This window comes from Eurosta solidaginis, unplaced genomic scaffold (assembly GCF_040869045.1).
Source record: "Eurosta solidaginis isolate ZX-2024a unplaced genomic scaffold, ASM4086904v1 ctg00001046.1, whole genome shotgun sequence".
NCBI classification, from domain to species: Eukaryota; Metazoa; Arthropoda; class Insecta; order Diptera; family Tephritidae; genus Eurosta; species Eurosta solidaginis.
The window spans coordinates 789539-808289 of NW_027136889.1; the positions used below are offsets into that span (position 1 = coordinate 789539).

The following is an 18751-nucleotide window of genomic DNA, read 5'->3' on the forward strand; positions in this document are numbered from 1 at the left end:
TCAAAAGAAGATGGCAAACTCAAAATTAAACCAAAACATTGAACACATTTTCTTACAACACACAAAAATTTCAAATTTTTATGTTTTCATTCCGTTCCATTCGCCTAATACCAACACGCACATTTTGACAATCTGAACAGGTATGTTGTTGCCGTAGAGATGAGCCAACCAGCTATGAAATTACTATTGGTTAAGCTAAATTGAGTTGTATGAACACCACTCAATTTAAATCGAAATTGCCTCGATTTATTTTTCTGTTAGAACATAGTATTAGTCAGGAGCCACGGCAGATCTGATCGCATACCCGATTGCGTTGTGCCTCTATAAATATGCTAGGTGCGCGGATAATGTTCTTATGAGTTATACTCACATATTAACAAGGATATTTTAAAAACTTCCTGACCCGTATAAATGTGCTACGCGAATGTGTGTGTGTGTTTACGTACATTTAATTGTGTTACTGTGACTTTCTTGCACAACTGATGATTGGCAACATTTGCGCTTTCTTATGTTGCTCCATTTGATTTGCAACAATTTGTTAAATTGTATATGTATTATATAATCTTAATTATGTATAAACGGTTCTGTAAAATGTTTAAATAAAAAATTATTAATTATTTTGTTCAATTTTTTCTTTTATTTCTTTTCAACGCGATTTTTTCTATGCTGCTTAATTGAGTTGCCCCATCATTTTGGTTCACAAAACGAATGTGAATTAAAAAAAAAAAAATTACTAAACTTTTCTATTACTAAAATAAAAATAAATTAATATTATAAAATCACAAAAATGCACTCTCATAATTTCGTCCGTTTCAACATTTCCTATCATGCACATACAAAAAAAAAAAAAAAAAACAAACAAATTTTAATAATAATATGTATTTATGATTTAAAATCGAAATTAACTGCAACAAACAAAAACAATTGAAATGCGGATATTTCCATTTCCAACCAAATCTCGACAGTGGGCGCCTTCGAGCCGGATTTCGCATTTCCATTGGAGAATGTCACCGTAGTGCAAGGACGCGATGCGACTTTTACGTGCGTCGTCAATAATCTTGGCGGTCACAGGGTGAGTGGCGACTCCACAACGGCCAGGGTATGTATCGGTTTTGAAGCGGCGTAAGAATTTAAGTTTTTGTCTTCTTCACTTCTTTCATTTTCATTTTCACTTTTAATTTTTTTGTTTTTATTTCTGTTTATATTCAATTTCGTTTGTAGCGCACCATTTGCGTTTTAAATTTTTTTCTTTTATTTTTCAATAGCATTTATGATTTAATTGAAATTGCACTGAAGAAAAAACTATTCACATATTTGCCCTTCACCAGCGCACCATTTTTTTTTTTTTATTAGTGGAAAATAAAAATAAAAAAAAAACACAAATCAATTTGACTTTACAAAATTTAGGAAAATATAAATAATTTAAAAAAAAGCACGAAAAATCTTAATAAAAACCATTTTATTTACATTTAGGCAAATAAAATTACAACAAATGCACTTAGTTACGTTTAAAAACGCACAAATACTAAATAAAGTGTTTGTTTATAACTTTTTAGATTTGTTATCTATCAAAAGACGAAAATTCGCATTAATTCACAAAAAATATTAATATAGGTCAAACAACCACTCATACAGCTGCGAGTACGAAAATAGCACCCGCAAGTTTTATTAAAATTCATCATTTATAGGCTGTTACAAAAATTTTTGCAAATTTTGAACTCCCTATAAGTAGTAGGCTTTGAATTACTTATTTCTATATTGGTGTTTCATAGCATTTTTAAAAATATTGTAAGGAATATTAGCAGCACTAAGGGACACTATCATCTCTAAGCCGCTGCTTAGCTTGTATGCACCTCAATAATTCAATCATTATATGTCTACACCGATGTATGTACACGCAGTGGAGAAATAACGCACAAACGCATGCAGATATCTTATCTGAGATGCTCCCAAAAGTATGCAATTATAATTATGTTCACACATACACGCGCATGTGAGAAGCTATAAACGTAGTAATTTTATAGCTGATAACCAACTAGTTAATTCTAGAAATGGAAGCGCCTAGAAGATGCGAACGAGAAAACACAGAGTATAAAAGGCAGCAACAGTAGAGGCGCGACAAGCAGTTGGATTTAAGACGCTATCTGGCGAGCAATAGTAGTGTTATTTTGAAAGTAGTCTAATAGAGGCCATTTTGCATTATTGAGTAGTGGAGTTATTTATTCAACAGTTTAGTGATTCGAACTTTAGTAGAACATTTGAATTTAGCGGACCTTCAGTTAATTCGTTACAATTGGTGTCAGAAGAGGAATTGTTGAATAAATTCCGAAGATTTCGAATACAAAAAGGACATGGCAAAGTTAAGTGAATTGAAGGTCCAGCAACTGAAGAAGTAGTTGGAGAGCCGTGGATTGAATACAAGCGGCGTTAAACTCGAAGTTCAGGCACGGCAACGAGAGGCAATGGAAGCAGAGGGAATTAACGTGGAAGAGTATGTCTTTCATCTCGATGTCGACGATACAACAACAAAAATTAAAGAGAAAAACGAAACATCGCAGACAGTTACCAGCACAGACTTGAACATGATTTTGGCTGCAATATCTGCTCAAACATCGACAGTGTCATCTCAACTGGAAGAACAAAAGAAAAATATAACATCTCAACTGGCATAACAGAAGACATATATGGAATCGCAGAAGACACGCACAACGTCCAAGATTGAGGCACAAGAAACGCGTATTTCAGAAATATCGACACAGATAACAGCCACGATTGAAGCACAGGAAACACAAATTTCATCACAGCTGGAAGAGCAAAATACATATATGGCAACTCAACTGAAAGAAAAATAGACAGGCATAACAGCACAACTAGAAGCACAAGAGGCCCGTATATCATCAAAACTCGAAGCGCGCATGGACGCAAAAATAATGCAGTTTGAAGAAAATTCGAGGCAGAGGTAGACGCCTTGAGAGGTCGTATACAGGAATTGCAACTTAATCGCCCGGCTGCTTCAGCGAGTAATACGAAGTTAAAAACTCCATCTTTTGACGGTTCGGTTCCTTTCCACGTCTTTAAGCTACAGTTTGAGAAGACCACAGCAGTGAACAACGGGAATGCAGAAGATAAAGTTGCTGCACTGTTCGTGGCATTGAAAGGGCCTGCAGCGGAAATCTTAAAGACGATTCAAGAGTACGAACGGAACAGCTATGAAGCATTGATGGCCGCTGTCGAGAGACGTTATGGAAGCGAGCATAGAAAATAGATATACCAAATTGAGTTGCAAAACCGTTACCAAAAATCAAATGAGACATTGCAGGAGTTTGCTTCGGATGTTGAAAGGTTGGCTCATTTGGCAAATGCGGACGCACCTGTGGAATACAGTGAAAGGGTAAAGATTCAGAGCTTTACAAATGGCGTACGGGTCGTTGAATCGAAGAGAGCTACATACGCAAATCCAAAGCCAACATTTGCGGAAACGGTATCCCATGCACTGATTCAGAAAACAGCGTCACTTTTGAGTAAGCCCGCATACAAAGCTCATCACGTGGAAGTGGAAAGGCCAGACTGGGTAGACATAATTTTGGGAGCACTGAAGGGGTCACAACAGAAAAATGCTGGAGTTATGAAATGTTTCAATTGCGGCAACCCAAGTCACATTTCACGTCATTGCAGCACCGTTTCTAATAGTTCCAACAATGTGGGTGGCCGTAAACGCAGAGCTGAAGGAAATGAGCAAATCTCCAAATCTACTTAATCGTTAAACTAAAGCGAGTCAGCCGCAAGGGGCAACAGCTGGCTCCCGCAATCGAATGCCCCATAATCTCTATCTCACAGATTGGAAGAAGGTCAAACAATCTTACTGTCGGAGGACATGTGGATGGAAAGAGCGTTTACTGACTGTAGATACAGGTGCATCCCATTCCATCATTCGATCAGATTTAGTTAACAAGAATATAAGACCATTGCTTGGAGCAATATTACGTACAGTCACGGGAGACGACACCCAGGTAATTGGAGAAGTAGCATGTGAAGTAGCAACTGGGAACGTCACGGTACTGCACAATTTCATAGTGGCAGAGATTGTTGATGAAATCATAATTGGAGTGGACTTCTTAATCGACCAAGACATCAAGATCGATATGCAAAGCAAAACGATGCGATATAAGAACATGGATGTGTCACTTAATTTCGGCTACGAGAGAAGCTACAGCAGTAAACTAGTGCTGGTGGAAGAGGGTCAGCAAATACCACCAAAATCAGAAGCAGTCATCTGGGCAAAGGTTGGTGGAGATTGTGGGACAAACAAATTGTGGGTTGTTGAAGCAGCAAACAAATCAACACGGAACGTTCTTGTAGGAAAAACACTGGCTATAACAAAACAAGATGGACGTATCGCGGAAAGAGTACTCAATGAGTTCAAGTCACCACTCAAACTGACCAGAGGAGCTATTTTGGGAAGATGCCAAGAGGCTGAAGTAATAATCAATTGAGAACAGCTCCAGGAAGAGGTTTCAACTAGCAATATTGATCTTTCAGATGACATCATGGCATGGACGGAGGGATTAGAGGAAGACTATCAGAGTAAGGCAAAACAACTGCTCCTAAAGTACGCAAACATATTTGGCTAGGATGTTCCAAACCGGACCGCACCAATGTTATGAAACATCAAATTGACACTGGAGACACGAGGCCGATACGTCAAGCTCCTCGTAGTGTTCCACTGGCGAAGCGGGAAGTTGTGAGTCAAATCGTACAAGAAATGAGCGACAGCGGCGTCATCGAACCATCAGCTAGTCCATGAGGCTCACCGATAGTACTTGTAAAGAAGAAGGATGGAAAAATTAGGTTTTGCGTGGACTACCGGAAGTTGAATGACGTTAGCTACCCATTGCCAAGAATTGACGACACTCTGGACTCGCTCTTTGGTACGAAATGGTTTTCCACACTTGACTTGAAAAGCGGCTATTGGCAAGTGGATGTGAATGAGGAAGACAAAAAGAAAACAGCCTTCAGTGTTGGTGATGCTCTTTGGCAATTTACAGTGATGCCCTTTGGACTATGTAATGCACCAGATACTTTCGAGAGACTCATGGATCAGGTATTGAAAGGACTACATTGGAAATCATGCTTGGTGCACCTGGACGACATCATCGTATTGATGAACATCTTAAAAACTTGGAGGCAGCTTCCAGAGAATAGTTGGCGCTGGTTTGAAACTAAGTGCCAAAATGTGTTGGCTGTTTAAAAAGGAAGTAAATTATTTGGGTCACAAGGTAACGACAGAAGGCATTTGTACTGCGAATGAAAAGATAGAGGCAGTAAAGGATTGGCCAAGACCACTGAACCTGGCTGAATTGAGAAGTTTCCTTGGGCTGTGCACATATTACCGCCGATGTTAGCCAAACTTTTCCAGCGTAGCCCATAGGCTCCATGAGCTTACAAGAAAAAATAAAGCTTTTGAATGGAAGAAGGAGCAAGAAGTGGCTTTCCAAACATTGAAGGAGCGTTTTTGCACTGCCCCAATGTTGGCATGTCCGATTCCAGGAGCAACATTTATTCTAGATACAGATGCGAGTGGATATGCTATAGGAGGCGTTTTATCACAACTGGTCGATGGACAGGAGAAGGTAGTTGCATATTACAGCCGTTCGATTGGAAAACCAGAGAGGAACTATTGCGCTACACGGAGAGAGCTGTTGGCATTGGTAGAGTGCATTAAACATTTTCACAAATACCTCTATGGCCAGCGATTCCGCGTCAGGACAGATCACGCAGCGTTGAAATGGCTTCTGCAGTTCCGTAATCCGGAAGAACAATTGGCACGGTGGATCGAGCGAATACAAAGCTATTACTTTTCCATTGAGCATCGAAAAGGTAGTACCCATGGAAATGCTGATGCAATGTCACGAAGACCATGTAGTTTGGAATGCAAGCACTGTTCAAAGGCCGAGGCTAAAGAAGAAATTATAGATGTCCAGCTAATGACTACAACATGTACGGATGAATGGGACAAGGAACAACTAAGAAAGTGTCAACTAGAAGACACAGATCTATCACATGTTATGCAAGGCCTCGAACGAAACGAAAGACCAAACAGAGAGGAGATGTAGCAGAGAGTCCCATTGCGAAGTCATATTGGGCACAGTGAAACAGTTTAGAATTGATATCCGGTTGCCTTCATCGAGTATGGGAGATTGAGTATGGTCAATGCAAGAAGGAACTGATAGTTGTTCCCAGAAAGAGCATTCCTGACGTGCTCAGCGAGCTGCATAATGGTCCAAGTGGAGGTCATCTTGGAATCACGAAGACGCTCGGTCTCCGAGTGGATTGCCAACTGTGAGGTTTGCAACAGAACGAAAGGGCCCAAAACTCGAAGTCGTGGCCAGATTAAGCAGTATATTTCAGGTGCACCAATTGAAAAAATCGCCATAGATGTCGCAGGTCCATTTCTTACTAGCAACCGCGGAAACCAATACGTACTGGTGGTTATGGATTATTTCAGTAAATAGCCAGAGATATACCCAATCCCAAACCAAGAAGCGGAAACAGTAGCAGAAGTGGCTACAAACGATTGGGTTGCAAGGTATGATGTACCAATGGAGTTACATTCTGACCAAGGCAGGAATTTTGAATCAGCTGTGTTCCAAGAAATGTGTAAGAAGTCGGACATTCGAAAAACACGGACAACTGCATTGCATCCTCAGTCCGATGGTGTGGCGGAACGTTTCAATAGAACATTGGAGGAGCATTTAAGGAAAGTAGTAGACAAGTACCATAAAGAGTGGGATACACACATATCATTATTCTTTATGGCTTACCGATCGGCAGCACATGAGACAAGGGGCCAAAATCCCGCAAAGGTACTTTTTGGCAATGACCTTCGACTGCCAGCTGATTTGAAGTATGGGCTAGATGCCAATGCCGAGAGAAATGTCAAGAAATCCACTGGTGTCTTGGAAGAAGAGCTGAGAGAGATACATGATCTGGTAAGGCAACGAGCAAAGATTATGAGTGACAAGATGAAAGCCAGATACGATAAAGCAATTAATTCGGAAGGGTTTCAGAGAGGAGGTTTGGTGCAGTTATACAACCCACAACGAAAAAAAAATTTGTCCCCGAAATTGCAGTGTAATTGCGAAGACCCATCCAAAGTTGTAAAACGGATCAACGATGCAGTGTACCGCATACAAACCATTGGCAAACCACGAACCAAAATGAAAGTGGTTCATTTGGAAAGGCTGGCAGCATTTAGATAGAGAGATTTCTCTGATCGGGACGACCAGACTTAGGTGGAGGGCAGTGTAATGAATATTAGCAGCACTAAGGGATACTATCATCTCTAAGCTGATGCTAAGCAGCGACTTGTATGCAAATCAATAATTCAATCATTATATGTCTACACAGATGTACGTACACGCAGCGGAAAAGAGGCGTACAAACACATGCAGATATCTTATCTGAGATGCTCCCAAAGGTATCCAATTATAATTGTGTTCACACATACACGCGCATATGAGAAGCTATAAACGTAGTAATTTTATAGCTGATAACCTAATATCTAGAAATGGAAGCGCCTAGAAGATGCGAACGAGAAAACACAGAGTATAAAAGGCAGCAACAGTAGAGGCGCGACAAGCAGTTGGATTTAAGACGCTATCTGGCAAGCAATAGTAGTGTTACTTTGAAAGTAGTCTAATAAAGGCCATTTTGCATTATTGAATAGTGGAGTTATTTATTCAATAGTTTAGTGATTCGAACCTTAGTAGATGTTTCGAAATAAGCGGAATTTCAGTAAGTAAATTCGTTACAATATATTAGCTTCTGTAGTTGAGCCTTCACAACGAGGAAAATAAGTAGGATTAAGGTTTTGGGGAGTGCAATCAATGGTCCTTTGCAGGATAGATTCTAGACAGTTGTACAAAACTTGATGTCGGGTCTCTCCACAAAAGTTCGGTCATATGGACAGCAACAAATATAATGGTAGAATTTCTTGACTTGCCATTGATATAAATATATATTTCCATGCTATTAAACATAAAAACCTTTTTTTATTTTTATTCAATTTGCATAATTCGTTGTACCAGTCCCTATATTCTGCCTTTTGTTGTTTTAAATAATTAAAGGGCCAAATGTTATGAATTGTGTAACAGAAACTACGCAAACCAATCTCGAAAAGGTTTTCGAAAAAATTCGAGAAGTCTGCATGGGAATTTCCATTTTTATACTCAGCGTGCTTTGCACACAGAGGGTATTAACTTTGATTGGATAACGTTTGGTTGTACAGGTATAAAGGAATCGAGATAGATATAGACTTCCACATATCAAAACTATCACTATCGTAAAAGAATTTGATTGAGCCATTTCCGCCCGTCCGTCCGGTACACGAGCTTATCTGGACCCCGAATAGATTGGTATTGAAAATTAACGAAATCGGATGATAACCACGCCCACTTTTTATATATTTAACATTTTGGAAAACACAAAAAACCTGATTATTTAGTAAATAATATACCTAGGATGTTGAAATTTGACGTGTGAACTGATATGAGATCCTTGAAAAAAATTTTAAAAAAATTTTTTAAATGGGCGTGGCATCGCCCACTTTTGATAAAATCAATTTTACAAATACTATTAATCATAAATCAGAAATCCTTAAAGCTATCGTAACAAAATTCGGCAGAGAGGTTCCCTTAACTACAAGGAATGCTTTGAATAAAAACTAACGAAATCGGTTAAGGACCACGCCCACTTTTATATAAATGATTTTTAAAAGGGTCGTGAATTAATAAAAAAAGCTATATCTTTGCAAAAAAGAGCTTTATATCAATGGTATTTAATTTCGCAAGTGGATTTATAACAATAAATAGTAAAAACTTAATATTTAAAAAAATGGGCGTGACACACCCCCTTTTTTCTATGTTTCGGGAGCCATAACTCGAAGAAAAATTAAAGGATCGTAATAAAATTGGGTAGACAAATATTCCCTATAGCAGGAAATATTTCTAGAAAAAATGAACGAGATCGAAAGACCACGTCCACTTTTATATAAGCGATTTTTAAAAGGGTCGTAGACTGGAATAATAAGCTATAACTTAGCAAAATAGTTTTGAATAAATGATATTTCACTTATCAAGTTTTGTTGTAAGAGGAAATAGGAAAACATTTTTTTTTTTTAAACGGGCGGTGCCACGTGTTATGTAGAAAAGTAATTTATCTGAAATGAAATGTACAATTGAAGCTCACGCTGCGTATATAATGTTCGGTTACACACGAACTTAGACACCTTTACTTGTTTTTTTTTAAGTTTTCAGAATTTGTTTGAGCACCAGTTGCGTAGCAGTTGTAAGTTGTAAGTCTTTCAAAATTTGCATTGATTTTAATAGTGTTTTCCCAAAGGTTGGTTTTAGATTTTCTTTCCCACGAAGGGCCCATAGTTTTTTTTATATGAAAGAAACCCTAAAACACCCTTAAATACAATTGCTAAATATTTTATGAAACCTTGAGAGACTTACAACTTGTACGTTATTGCTTGGCAACAAAATTGCATGCTTTAAGAAGTTTTGAACATTTCAACTCGAAATTTTAATGCAGACTTTTCGAAGTTTCTAACACTCTTAAAAGTGGTTTCCACAGTTTCAGTAACACAGTTCATTAAACTTGTTTCTTGAAATATCGAAAATAAGAAAGACATAATGCTAAAGTAGACAGAACTTGCCACTGCCATTTCCCAGCTCGCAACTGTTTTATCTAAAAAAAAATAAAAATATGTAAATTAAAGTGCACATTTTAATTATAAATATACTATTTACGTCCTTATTTTTGATTTTAAAATTTATACATTTCTTACTTCATTCATTTTCACACTACTAAATAACAAATGATTCACAATATACATGAAACATTTTGAAGGCACGGTGGGTATTGAAATTAATTACACCGCCACACAAAACTTAGAGGCGGGTGGTAAGCATCATCACTTCATCAAAGATGGTCAGCAGCTGCAAGAGGTCGCTTCAAGCAGCAGCTAACTTCACAAACATAATTCCCATATGGGTTCCGGGTCACAGGAATATCTAGGGCAACGAGAAGGCAAACGAACTTGCAAGGACAGTGGCATCGTTCACTTATGTACATCAATCAAAAGAAACATACATGGCAGATTCAAGGAGTTAGCAGTCTCTGACTGGTACTCCTCGGAAACTTGCAAGATACCCAAGCAAACATGGCCGAATTATGACAGTAAGAGAACAGAAGACCTACCATATAGTTCAAGGAAAGAGATTTTTATGATCACTGCCACAATCACGGGGCACTGGCTGCTTGGCCTGCATGCTGGGATCTATTTTAACAGCCTTTACAGCAGCAGCGAGGATGGCAGTCGCCCACTATCTGTGAGCATGCCCAGATCTAGCAAACACTAGCTTTCGAACTATGGGCAGTTATATACTGCCAGAACTTATGGACGTAGCTAAATGCTCTGTAATAGACATCAGCAGGTTCATTGTATTTTCCAAGTGGTTCGTACGGAGTACCGACCAGCCATACGATATCAGCAGTATTTGGTTCCAGAACAAATATGCATAAAAATTGCGTCCCGTGTGAAACTTGGGCTCGGATCTTGATATCCGCGTGGCACAGCAAACAACCAGGCAAGCCGCAGTTTTTACAATGCTCTTCAAAAGCTAGTATTACCAAATATCCTATAACTACAAATATGACAATTCCAACCATTCTATGAACTTACACTTAATCAAACCCAACTTAAACTAGTCAGCGACTTATTTATTCTTTTAAAATTTGAGCTGAAGAAAGGCGATTTCGAAACCGTTCAAGTTTCACAAAGGCATTGACTATATTGAAAGTATTTATTTTTCTTTGTATAATACTTGAACTTGTTTACTAAATTCGATTCTTATTTAACCTGAATTGGAAGCAACACAATTTAAGAGCTACTTGAATTGCTTTTTACAACACATACAAATTTACGTATTTGGAACCAGTAGCTCAGGCATCACAAAAAAAAAAAATCGGTTGACGGGCACACATATACCTTCCGCCCTCTTGCTTAGTTAAATATAGTAGTTGAAAGCTTGCACGGCATGTGGTTAGTTTTATGTGGCATCCAGTCACGTACAGCACATTTGTTACACTTTTCATTTACGGTCGCTATATTTCCAGACAACACCTGCAGCCTACGTTCAATGTGTTTATGCAGCGATGTGCATTAGCAGCATATTTGTAGGCGCAGACGAATATAGACACATACATGCATGGGCATTTCACGTACATTTTTCATGTTACGAACTTGCTATGTTATACATACATATATCTTTACACATTTGGGTGGGTATGTGGGAGTGACAGAAACGTCAATGTCATTGAACTCTGATAAAAATGCAATATTTTAGATTGAACTATTTTTCAAAATTTATACACATACATTGATGATATTGTACAAGCTATGCAGCATTGTATGGTATCTGCTTAGACCGTACTAAAGAGTTTGCTGTTCCCATAATTGCCCCCTGTGGGTTATGGGGGCTTAGAGTCTACCCATGCCCGTCATAAAATAGACTTTGAACCAAGTCCCTTTGCTGGATTGTACGCTGGGCTTGGTATCTACCATTTTGAAACACTTTCCAAAGAAACCAGATAAAAAGCCTCGATTGAAAATTTCTTTTTCTGATGGCGACCACGGCAAACGTTCAAGACCATTGGGACGTGTACTATAGTACATACATGAACAAACGTGAAGCTCAGAGCCAAGGTGTTGTGTTTGTTGTGGGAAAGACATTTGGCCGACAAGTACTTTCATTTGCGGCTGTGTGCCAGCATCTAGCCGCGATCTGCATTGAGGCGAAGTTTTTCAATATTTATTTTGTATGTGCTTACGCATTTATAGACGATGCGGATGAAAAGAACTCCTATAAAAGACATACGACGACTGCCAACCCCCCCCCCCCCCCCCCACCCATGGTATTAAATTATGTTGGGCGACTTTAACAACAGAGTAGGTAAGGAAGGGGTATTTGGTATTACAGTCAGAAGACTTAGCCTTTACGATGTAACATCTCACAAAGGGTTGCGGCGGATTGCCTTCGCCGCAACGCGATTTACGTTCATTTGCAGTGCCAGATTTCAACATAAAAATATACACCAAGCTACTTGGTAGCCTCCTGATCGTAGTGCTCGACGGATGACATAGTTCCAATATCCTGAATGTGCATACTCTACGAGGTCCAAATTTCGACTTGAGCCACTACAGTATGGCAGCCAAAATACATTCACGTCTCTGGGCAGCAAAAAAAAATGCACGCAGCGACGCAAGAAAAGTTTGCCTATTCGCCGATAGAGCAATCTTCGTCCTGACGATATAACCGCGCAGTGAGAGACGAGCCCCAGCGGGTTAGGGGGCTTAGAGTATACCCGAGGTACATATGTTTGTCGTAAGAAGCGACTAAAATACCAAATTGATTCAAGGGATTGCGAGCACAATATAAAGCTTCTCCGACCCGTGGCGAATTCTGTTTCACTAGCAGCCGAGGCTCTGGCGACCCTGAACTCCTGATGGATCTAGGGGTGGGTAAGCGGGATGGCCTAGAAGGTTTCATGTGGTCAACCAAATCGTTCCCGAGATGGTCGGGCTAGTACCTTTATGGTGCTTGTTACCGGAACGTACGGGATCTGCATCCGGCAAGGGAAAATCAATATCGATAACACTCTCCAAGGGTTCGGGGAGTGTCCTTATCCATACAACAACAACAACATCAAACGAGCTCGATACCCCGATTCCCGATTAAGGAAAACATGCTCCGTCCCCGGCCTATGATGAAGTGAGAATATCGCAGCTAAACAATCAAGAGGTGCCAGGTGTTCGAACTCGGAGGCGAAGTCTTGGTGAAGAGCATGCATCAGCATCTATTCAAAATATGGTCGGTTGAGCGCATGACTCTAAATTGAGACCTGAGTGTACTCTGCCTAGCTCACAAGAAAGGCCATCCCGCAAACCACGCCCATAACCGCGAAATGATCCTGCTTAATATCGCGTAGAAGTTTCTACTTAGCGTACTGTGTAGAAGACTGAAGCCAATAGTCAACACACTGATTGGACCTTATCAGTGCGACATGAAACATAATAAATCTACTATCTATCAGATCTTCACGATGGGCCAGATCCTGGAGAGGACTCACGACATACACGTATCTTCGCCGACTTCAATGCAGCCTTTGAGGGAGATGGCTCTTATAGTGGAGAGAGAAAAGTTCTCTGGAAGATCTATGATCATGATGAAGAGCTGTACAAGCTTTACGCAGAAACAACGATAGTGCAGCGAATAAAAACTCAAAGGATTCGCTTGCAAGGTTATGCGTATATTTCAGTCGACACCGCAGTTTGGAAGCCGAGGAGGGGAGAGCTCTCCACTGAGTTGGGAAAGAGCAGGTGGAGGAAGACTTGACCTCCCTCTGTGTTTCCAATTTGGGTCAGTTATCGCAAAACAAAGACAGCTGGCGTGACTTGTTATCAAACGGCCAAAATTACTTAAGCGGTGAAGCGAAAATTTATAATTATTATGTTCCTATGATAGAATAAAGTATTTCGCTAACCAATATCAAGTATTTGCTTTAATTTATTTGTCATATCATGACCTGATTTAAATTCAGCACCCATTTTGAAAACACGACACAAATTCAAAAAAGGCGCTACAAAGCAAATTTAAGTTATGTTGTTTAGAAATCCGCATTCCATATTGTGTCTTCTTATGATTTTGATTTTTTAGTACGGTCTAATATCTACCCCTACAACGCATTACATATGGAATATATTTTTGGATACTGGTGAAAATATTCATGTAACCAATTATAAAGGTTGAGGGTGAAGCGCTCGATATTCTGTTTTCAATATTCATCGCAATAAAATGTCCCAGAAAGCAAATTACTACATATACAACAATCTTGATTATAAAAACTATGTTTATACTAGATTCTAGTAATTAGAATAACATTAAATGTATCTTGGGTACGTAGGCAGAAATCCTGATATAAATGGTGAACTGGAGCAAAGATAACTTTTCGTATTTCCATGTCAATTGTTGGCACTTTTTCAATGCAAATGTATATAAATCAAATGAAGATATCATTCGAGTATATGAACGGTATATTAAATTTCAGTACAACAAAGTCTTAAATTATGTAGTTGCTGGCTTTTGTAACTTTGGATAATTTTTTTCTAAAACAAACATTTATAGTTATGACCTTTAGAATCATGATAATTTTGAGAAATCCTGGCAATATACAATCTATGTACACCATTTCCATTTGTAAATGAGAAAGCATGAGTTGGAAATATGAATAGTCAATTGTAAGTGAGAAACCGTGATATGGAAATCAGAATAGGTACTTGTAAATGACAGAGGGTCAAACGAAAATTCGAAAGCATTATATGTATTTTAGAATATGCTGTTGTAAATGAGAAAACGCCAGATGCAAATGCGAAAGTGTCATAAGGAAATGAGAATAGTCAGGTGTAAATGAGAAATCATAAACTGAATATGCGAAAGCGTCACTTGTAATTAGAAGAGGCGCGTACACTCATTTATTCGGCGAGATATAAGTGTCTGGAGTCTCGACGTCGTTTAGCTTGTCAACGATCGTAGGAGTAGGCGACCGATTTAAACGACAAAGTTTTGGTGGTCCATGCCATCCGAGAATCGAATCAGCATTAGCTGGTAATTAAAATGGCCAAACGACAATCCTGCATTTAGCACTGTGCTCGCTCATGCTGATCCTCATCGAGACTCTTCAGGGAAAAGTAAAAAACACAGTTGCAGGGACACATCAACACTGACAAACGTATGGTGTATGTAGGGAAAAGATCAGCATCTGCAGGAGACTGCGCGACAGCATTCCAGCATTCCAGCATTCAACGTCGTTTCTCTCACTCCAAGTCATGTCAGTTGGTATATATGGAATTTCCCATCAAGTGTTATTATCCTTAGAGGATATGGCCGTTTGCATATACATTTTGTTGCTGTTGTTGTTGTTGTTGTAGCGATAACGACACACACTCCCCGAAGACCTTGGGGAGTGTTATCGATGTTGATGGTCCTTTGCCGGATGCAGATCCGGTATGCTCCGGTACCAAGCCCGGCCATCTCGGGAACAATTTATTATGAACACATGCAACATTCGCCACGGGTAGGTGAGGTTGACAATTGGGTTGGAGAAGCCATAGTTAGCGCTGGCAACACCTTGAGAGGGTTGCGCTACACAACCCCTTGAATCAATTTGGTATTTCAATCGCCTCCTACAACAGGTATACCTGCCGCGGGTATATTCTGAGCCCCCTACCCCGCTGCGGGATTGCCATATACATAGCTTAACTTTATTGACCTTTTTATATTCTCATTTACAAATAACGTTTTCGCATTTTCATCTCATGCTTTCTCATTTAAAATTGACTATTCTCATTTCCATATGACGCTTTCGCATTCTGACACCAGAATATTCTCAATTACAATTTTTATACTCAGTTGAGCAGAGCTCACAGAGTATATTAAGTTTGATTGGATAACGGTTGGTTGTACATATATAAAGGAATCGAGATAGATATAGACTTCCATATATCAAAATAATCAGGATCGAAAAAAAATTTGATTGAGCCATGTCCGTCCGTCCGTCCGTCCGTTAACACGATAACTTGAGTAAATTTTGAGGTATCTTGATGAAATTTGGTATGTAGGTTCCTGAGCACTAATCTCAGATCGCTATTTAAAATGAACGATATCGGACTATAACCACGCCCACTTTTTCGATATCGAAAATTTCGAAAAACCGAAAAAGTGCGATAACTCATTACAAAAGACAGATAAAGCGACGAAACTTGGTAGATGTGTTGAACTTATAACGCAGAATAGAAAATTAGTAAGATTTTGGACAATGGGCGTGGCACCGCCCACTTTTACAAGAAGGTAATTTAAAAGTTTTGCAAGCTGTAATTTGGCAGTCGTTGAAGATATCATGATGAAATTTAGCAGGAACGTTACTACTATTACTCTATATGTGCTAAATAAAAATTAGCAAAATTGGATGAAGAACACGCCCACTTTTTAAAAAAAAATTTTTTTAAATTCAAATTTTAACAAAAAATTTAATATCTTTACTGTATATAAGTAAATTAAGTCAAAATTCAACTCCAGTAATGATATGATGCAACAAAATACAAAAATAAAAGAAAATTTCAAAATGGGCGTGGCTCCGCCCATTTTTATTTAGTTTGTCTAGAATACTTTTATTGCCATAAGTCGAACAAAAATTTACCAATCTTTCTCAAATTTGGTAGGAGCATAGATTCTATGACGGTAACTGTTCTCTGTGAAAATGGGCGAAATCGGTGGAAGCCACGCCCAGTTTTTATACACAGTCCACCGTCAGTCCTTCCGCTCGGCCATTAACACAATAACTTGAGCAAAATCCGATATATCTTTACTAAACTTAGCCCACGTACTTACCTGAGCTCACTTTTTCTTGGTATAAAAAATGGGCGAAATCTGACCATAACCACGCCCACTTTATCGATATCGAAAATTACGAAAAATGAAAAAAATGCCATAATTCTATACCAAACACGAAAAAAGGGATGAAACATGGTAACTGGATTGGTTTATTGACGCAAAATATAACTTTGGAAAAACCTTTGTAAAATGGGTGTGACACCTACCATATTAAGTAGAAGAAAATGAAAAAGTTCTACAAGGCGAAATCAACAGCCCTTGGAATCTTGGCAGGAATACTGTTAGTGGTATTGCATATATAAATAAATTAGCAGTACCCGACAGATGATTTTCTGGATCACCTGGTCCACATTTTGGTCGATATCGCGAGAACGCCTTCACATATACATCTAAGGGCCACTCGCTTTTAAAACCCTCATTAATACCTTTAATTTGATATCCATATCGTACAAAAACATACCAGAGTCACCCCTGTCCCACCCTAATGGCGATATCTCGAAAGGGCGTCCACCAATAGACCTAATGCCCCCTCCCTCTTAAAATGCTCAGTAACACCTTTCGTTTGATACCCATATCGTACAAACATTCTAGAGTCACCCCTGGCCCACCCTAATGGCGATATCTCGAAAAGGCGTCCACCTATAGACCTAGTGTCCACTCCCTCTTAAAATGCTCAGTAACACCTTTCGTTTGATACCCATATCGTACAAACATTCTAGAGTCACCCCTGGCCCACCCTAATGGCGATATCTCGAAAAGGCGTCCACCTATAGACCTAATGCCCACTCCCTCTTAAAATGCTCAGTAACAGCTTTCGTTTGATACCCATATCGTACAAACATTCTAGAGTCACACCTGGCCCACCCTAATGGCGATATTTCGAAAAGGCGTCCACCTATAGAACTAAGGATTACTCCCTTTTAAAATACTCATTACCACCTTTCATTTGATACCCATATCGTACAAACACATTCTAGAGTCACCCTGGCCCACCCTAATGGCGATATCTCGAAAAGGCGTCCACCTATAGACCTAATGTCCACTCCCTCTTAAAATGCTCAGTAACACCTTTCGTTTGATACCCATATCGTACAAACATTCTAGAGTCACCCCTGGCCCACCCTAATGGCGATATCTCGAAAAGGCGTCCACCTATAGACCTAGTGTCCACTCCCTCTTAAAATGCTCAGTAACACCTTTCGTTTGATACCCATATCGTACAAACATTCTAGAGTCACCCCTGGCCCACCCTAATGGCGATATCTCGAAAAGGCGTCCACCTATAGACCTAATGCCCACTCCCTCTTAAAATGCTCAGTAACACCTTTCGTTTGATACCCATATCGTACAAACATTCTAGAGTCACACCTGGCCCACCCTAATGGCGATATCTCGAAAAGGCGTCCACCTATAGAACTAAGGATTACTCCCTTTTAAAATACTCATTACCACCTTTCATTTGGTACCCATATCGTACAAACACATTCTAGAGTCACCCTGGCCCACCCTAATGGCGATATCTCGAAAAGGCGTCCACCTATAGACCTAATGCCCACTCCCTCTTAAAATGCTCAGTAACACCTTTCGTTTGATACCCATACCGTACAAACATTCTAGAGTCACCCTTGGTCCAGCTTTATGGCGATATCTCGAAAAGGCGTCCACCTATAGAACTAAGGATTACTCCCTTTTAAAATACTCATTACCACCTTTCATTTGATACCCATATCGTACAAACACATTCTAGAGTCACCCTGGCCCACCCTAATGGCGATATCTCGAAAAGGCGTCCACCTATAGACCTAATGCCCACTCCCTCTTAAAATGCTCAGTAACACCTTTCGTTTGATACCCATATCGTACAAACATTCTAGAGTCACCCTTGGTCCACCTTTATGGCGATATCTCGAAAAGACGTTCACCTATAGAACTAAGGATTACTCCCTTTTAAAATACTCCTTACCACCTTTCATTTGATACCCATATCGTACAAACACATTCTAGAGTCACCCCTGGCCCACCCTAATGGCGATATCTCGAAAAGGCGTCCACCTATAGACCTAATGCCCACTCCCTCTTAAAATGCTCAGTAACACCTTTCGTTTGATACCCATATCGTACAAACATTCTAGAGTCACCCCTGGCCCACCCTAATGGCGATATCTCGAAAGGGCGTCCACCTATAGACCTAATGCCCACTCCCTCTTAAAATGCTCAGTAACACCCTTCGTTTGATG

General features: G+C 39.5%; 1 pseudogene; it reads left to right on the plus strand.

The window, feature by feature from the left end:
* The window catches only part of LOC137235666 (opioid-binding protein/cell adhesion molecule homolog), a 121035-nt pseudogene that overhangs the window by 58792 nt on the left and 43492 nt on the right, over positions 1 to 18751 (plus strand).